This window comes from Eubalaena glacialis, chromosome 5 (assembly GCF_028564815.1).
Source record: "Eubalaena glacialis isolate mEubGla1 chromosome 5, mEubGla1.1.hap2.+ XY, whole genome shotgun sequence".
Taxonomy (NCBI): Eukaryota; Metazoa; Chordata; class Mammalia; order Artiodactyla; family Balaenidae; genus Eubalaena; species Eubalaena glacialis.
Genome location: NC_083720.1, coordinates 21,150,626 through 21,156,915, shown reverse-complemented (window position 1 = coordinate 21,156,915; position 6,290 = coordinate 21,150,626). Strand labels below are relative to the sequence as shown.

General features: G+C 36.6%; 1 non-coding gene across 1 annotated transcript; it reads right to left on the bottom strand.

The window, feature by feature from the left end:
- Positions 1–1,116: 1,116 nt before the first annotated feature.
- On the bottom strand, positions 1,117–1,223 carry LOC133092843 (U6 spliceosomal RNA). The gene has a single exon (XR_009701194.1). It is a non-coding gene; the product is annotated as a U6 spliceosomal RNA (small nuclear RNA).
- Between the last annotated feature and the right edge of the window lie 5,067 nt (positions 1,224–6,290).

The following is a 6,290-nucleotide window of genomic DNA, read 5'->3' as shown; positions in this document are numbered from 1 at the left end:
CCAAATAGTATACTATTCTATTTCCGTTCAACTGATTCCCATATTTTCCTCAGGATTCAGCCTAAACAGCTAAAGCCTGTCTATGAATCCTTCCCTGCCGCTGAGCCTCATACCTTTTCTATTGTTTCACTGTATATACTACATTATATTCACCTTGTAATGTGTCTGTCTCCCCCATTGGTCTGTAAGCTCTTTTTCCTCTTATACCCATAGTGACAACCAAGCAGCAACTGGCATTTTTTTTTTTTTTTTTTGGCCATGCCATGCACTATGTGGGATCTTAATTCCCCAACCAGGGATCAAACCCATGCCCCCTGCAGTGGAAGAGAAGAGCCTTAACCACTGGACCACCAGAGAAGTCCCCTTTTTTAAAAAATTTTTTATTTAAATTTTTTTTTTGCAACTGGCATTTAGCAGCTGACCAACAACTGCTTGTTGTATGACTCTTAATGCCCACAACAGCCCTGAGACGAAATCGTTATTAATGATTAATATCCTTATTAATGTTACAGAGAAGAAAACAGAGAACCCGAGAGGTTAAAGAGATCCTAACTATTACGAAGCTGAATTTATGACTTTATGTCTTTATGTCAACCCCAAGACTTTGGACCTAAAGTCCAAGCCTAGTTTACTATCCCATGTTGTCATCTCAGCAAGTGTTGCTCAAAAACAGCAGGCAACTAATTCCAGGGATATAGGCAGGAAGTAGTAAATGGAACGTGAGAGTCAGACATCAGATTGATTTGTTTAAAGCACAGGGGCCCTATCAAAAAATCATGGAAACTGTTGCTTCTTCTCATGTTTTGCCATAAGCATTATGTTCTCTCACTCTCTGCCTTCTTTCTGGGTTACCTCAGTAACCTCCATAAATTCAGTTGTCATCTGTGTACTGATGATTCCAAACCACATACCTCTAGTTCAGACTGCTTTCATGAGGCTCTGAACCATATCCGTCAGCCCCTAGACATCTCCCTGGATGCCTCTGTATATAGGCCACTTAACCTGATGGGGAAGCTTAAGAGTCTCCATATATATATATATATATATATATATATATATATATATATATATATATATTTAACACTCAACAAATGCCATTTCTTTATTATTAATATCAAAAATATGGAATGCTTCACGAATTTGCGTGTCATGCTTGCACAGGGGCCATGCTAATCATCTCTGTATTGTTCCAATTTTAGTATATGTGCTGCCGAAGCAAGCACGCCATATATTTTTAAAGCTTATCACATTTAAAAAATGAGACTAGATCAGTGTGTTCCTGAGGAAATTATTGGGATGGATGATGCATGTTACAGAAGTCAGTTTTGTTTGTATAGAGACACTTAATATGTTACTAAAATCCCACCCTAATTTTTCTCAGCTTAATTTTCAGGACATCTCATGTTCAGCTGTGTGGTCTAATCACATCTAACTACTTATCTTTCCTGACCATGCCCACACTTCTATGTTCCAATGCTCCTGCCATGTTGTCTGTGTAGATGATACACCGCTCACCCTCATTCTATCAGTCAGGTTCCAGCAGAAAAATGGAAACTGCACTAAGGTGTTGCAGTAGAGGGATTTAGTATAGAGATCAGCTTACACATGCTCTGAAGGCCTAAAAAAGCACCAAGAGGATACTGAGGTCATCCAGAAGTGATAACTGCAGAGACAGCTCCAACTAGGTCTAAGGGAACAAAAAGGCAGAGATTGGGAGTATTAGAGCCAAGGAGCTTGAGGGAGAGATTATCATAGAGTTGGTACTCAGACCTCTGCGGGGGGGAGCCACCTGGCTGCCGCTGGAACTGCAGGAACTGAGACACGGAGCCTGTGGAGCCAGAGCTCGGAACCCTGGGGAGCAGGTACCAAGCAGCTGCTGGCGGTGCCTCTGCGGGATAGGATGTGGTTGGTGCCCAAGGCCTGTTAGAAACGGGAGGTTGGAACTTATGCTTACTCAGCTTGCGTTCCAAACGTCAGTCTGTCAGAAACCAGTGCCTGACGTGGAAACCCTACACAGTCGGTACAACATTTCCTATCCCTGTGTCCCTCCTGTGCCTTCTGTTCCACCCACCGCTGCCAAAATGCTCTCCCTAACACCACCACACTAAACATAATCTCTGCGTTCTCAAATCCCTATCATCATTCCTCGCTGACTAATGTTTTAAATATATCCTCCTCTCTCTGGTGTTGAAGGCCTTCTAGTTTTCTAGCCCTTTTTCACTGCTTCCCTAAGTGCCTTTTATGCTCCCACAGGACCTAGCTCTTGCTTAGAAATGCACCAAATTTTCTATCTTCAACATCTAATAGGCCACAAATCTCAGCCTCATCTTGCCTCTGAATTTATTTTTAAATAGTAATACGCACATATGCAAAAGTCACCTTGACTTTCATTTACAAAGCGTCACAACCAGAGTGAATGAAGTAGCTGCTGCAGAATAAAAACTTTGCATAGTTTCAATGAAAATAAGGGGCCTAATTTTAGCCAATTAAAACTTAAGTGACAACTAAATGTGTAACTAAGCTGAAAGAATTGAACTCTGTCAATGCACAAGTTGTACACCTTTTCTGATTTTCACCTATATGGTAGACTGGTTAGAAGGGATAATTTCTAAATTCTCAGCAATTCAGCAACTAAGATTCTGACTTGGGCCACGTGCAGACACAGTGAGTAGAACAGGAGTTTACTGCATGTGTGAGTTGTAGCATTTCAGAAAATTCTACAGCAACATTTTTTCCTTATTAGCCCTTTGAGTTGCAAAACTAGCTTTCAACAGGAAAAGCAAGTTTGCTACTTACCCTTGAAAGGTGTCTCTTTTATGTGTGAAAACACTAAGGTGAAAATGTCAAATATTTCACATTTCCTTGAGCTTGTAAAGTCTAAAGGGATGTGAAATTTTCTTTTATTCAGATGATTCAGATTGAAGGTATAGGAATATCTCCTGCCAATGTGTATCTCCTGGTGCTACCTTATCATTTTACTTTTTAACAGACAAATATTAAATTTTTTGTTATTTCCTTTAAGGTATACAATTACAATTATTTCCCTTTATGTAAAAAAGACAAAAATTATCCTGGAATTCTGAATTTGTGATAAAAAAAAGGCAAATCTTGTCTGACAGTTAATTGCTTACAGCACTTTAAATCCAATTTCTTTGTATAAGCTCCAGATCAATTTCTAAATAATGAGAATGTAAATACAAGTAATCTTTTTAATTTACTATATATCCAAATTATGCCAGTCTGTAACTTATTCAACTTCCTAAGTCATACATTCATTTAACCTGCCTTGGGTGCCCACCTGCCACCTGCTCTATGCAGAATTCCTTATGTCATTTCTGGAACTCTTCCAACAGTTATGGGTCACAATGACAGCACACGACTCCATTGGCTGAGCGCTTGTTTGCAATGATGCGCTACACATGTTGGCTAGTACTGCCACAATTTAATGCTTCGGTTCCTCCTGTACTCTTGAGTAGATGTCATCTGGTCTGAATTTTGGGTCCCTTTGATGATGCATGTTAGGTAACTGTCATCTGGAGAACAGAGACATTGACCAGCCAATTAAATATTCTGAAAACCAGGAAGTTTATGTAGGTGAGGATAATTAGTCTTAAAAATAAACACAGAATAAAAAAAAACCTCAGGAAGTGGAAACTAGCCAGGATCCCATCTAATAAAAATAGAGTTGAATTTTAAATTTGGGGGGGGGGGGTTAAAAAATCATTTACATAAAAGTTTTCTTGAGTTTGAGATTATGTTTTAATACTATCTGTAAAAGCAGTGTTGACCTACTATTATTGTATTGAAACCTCTTCACTTTGAAGAAACCGAGTATTGGAAACAGAAGTTAAGTAGCTCTTGATGTCCCAAGCCCTCTCCTCAACCCGCACCAGCAGACAGTTCACAGCAGATTCTTTCTCTAAGTGCAAGTGGAGCTTCTGCTCTGGGAACATTCACCTCCCCTACTTTCCTGCAATCACCCCATTGTATCATATGATGTGCTAAAACAAATGTTTTCTTGGTTCTTCATGGTAACAGCACTATCGCTTCATTATTTAAAAAGAGAGAAAAGCATATTTTAAATTCTGCTTTTCCAAAATTATTCTTATTCCATATGTGATTTTTTAAACCTATCTTCAAACTATTCAAATAGAGCTAAATTACAAAAATGGGAGGGGAAATATATTCTCTTGATTTTCTCAGCAAGATTTTTGCATGAATTATAAGCCTGAATAAACGTTTCAGCTGTATATTTTTATGTGTCCTTTCATTGAGAAATTGTATAACATGAAAAAAAATACTCCTAATGAGAACTGTCAGTGCTTTTCTTGAGTTGGAATTAGACATTTTGGTCATAGTATAGATGCTTTTTTAATGTTACACATTTGCTCTAAAAGAGCTTTTACTTTTAATAGCAGGACTAATTTGGAAATATAGGACTTGACTGAAAAAATGCCTACAAAGACATCAATAGTGCTACTTTGTAAGTGACAATTCTGGATTTTTGATGGAAAAATTGTTATAAAAGAAGTTTTATTGTGTTAATCTTATATAGTTAAAATCAAATAATGTCCAACACTTCAGGTGAATTAAATAAAAGGATTCCAAAATTATACACCGTAGTGTAAAATATTTACCATATAGAGGAAACAATAAAACCTGGGAAGATAAATAGACTAAAACTGGGACTGTGAGAAGAAAACAGCCACTAGTCTGATTTGTAATAGATGCAAAAGTTTTACACCTGAAAATTACAACTATCATCAAGTTAAGAATTTAGCTCTACTATCCAACTGAACAGTTTCGGGAAAAAAATGGAAAAAACAGTAAGTTAAATGTGAGAAATAGAAACATGAAAGCACTATTTTAAATAACTATCAGACAATAATAAATTAATCAAGGACCTGTCTCTTCTCTTGTTTCAAAAGAAATAAATATTAGGAGCAGAAAGTCAGACTCTGAAAAATATTTTCCTCCTGTTATTAGTATATTTAAGGATTTTATAGCCCGGCCTCATCAAAGGGCAAAAGAAGTGCCCCTGGTGTTATACTAGATTACAACAGGAAACAGTTAAAGTCTTGACTCTTAGATTCAATAGCCATAGTCTCACAGTTATTCACAAATGTTAAGCAGACCTGTAGGGAAATAAGTTGAGAGACTATTTGAAAATGGTTGATGATAGTAACAATAGCTAATAGAATATTAAGTTAGGCATAAGGTCGTCACTTTGAGTGCATTATCATATTTAATTCTATCAGATCAACATCAAACATAGAAGTAGATACTATTGTGACTATTTTTCAGATAAGGAAACAAATATCAACAACTCTTCAATTTTGGATAGACATGTTATATGATTAAGATGGCTTTCAAACTAACTTTGGACTTTGAAGAGCTTATTCTGTTCTGACTGTAGAAATTTAAATTTAGACCTAATCACAGTAAGATAATATAGACCTTTTTGATAATGAGGATGACACACTTCTGTCATAATCACATACAGCAAAATGTTTATCTCTTCTTTATATAAGGTGCATTTGAGAAACCACCATCAAAAGCATATCCTAGCTTTTCAGTAATTACATTAGCTAACATTTAAGTGCTTGCCTGTTCCAGGCACTTTTCCAAGTGCTCTGCGTATATTAACTCTTTTAATATATGACCACCTTATGAGGTAAGTATTTATTATCCTCATTATACTGATGGGGAAACAGAGAGATAAAGCGACATGGTCATATGGCTCATCAGTGGCAGAGCCAAGATTCAGATCTAGGCATTCTGGCTTCAGAATCTGCCTTCTTAACTATCATTTAAAACCTCTTTTTCCATTGACATTAATTTAACCTAAATAATAATATTTCCAGAGATCTCACTACTAAAAGGGATCTGTGGTTGACAATGTAAAACACACACACACACACATAATTATGAGAATAACACTTATTCAGTCCCTTCTGTGTGTGCCAGGCTCAATGCTATACTACATAGGCTTAAATCAAAATTTCTAAGTCACAGAGTAATTTCCAAAACTCAAATGATTTTAAGAGCATCATAATTGCAGGCTGTCACACAGCATGCTTTACGTAAGCACAGTGCCTTGATCAAAGTCAGCATCTGCTACACGTGGATTGGATGCCAGATCTCTCCAACACCAAAGATGGTTTCTTCATTATACTTTGCAAGAAGTGTAAGAAGTTTTCCTGTTTAAATTATTTGATGAAATAAAATGTTAAAAAATAGAATAACAAAATATTTGAAAATCAACTATACTTCACTAAAAAATATATTTG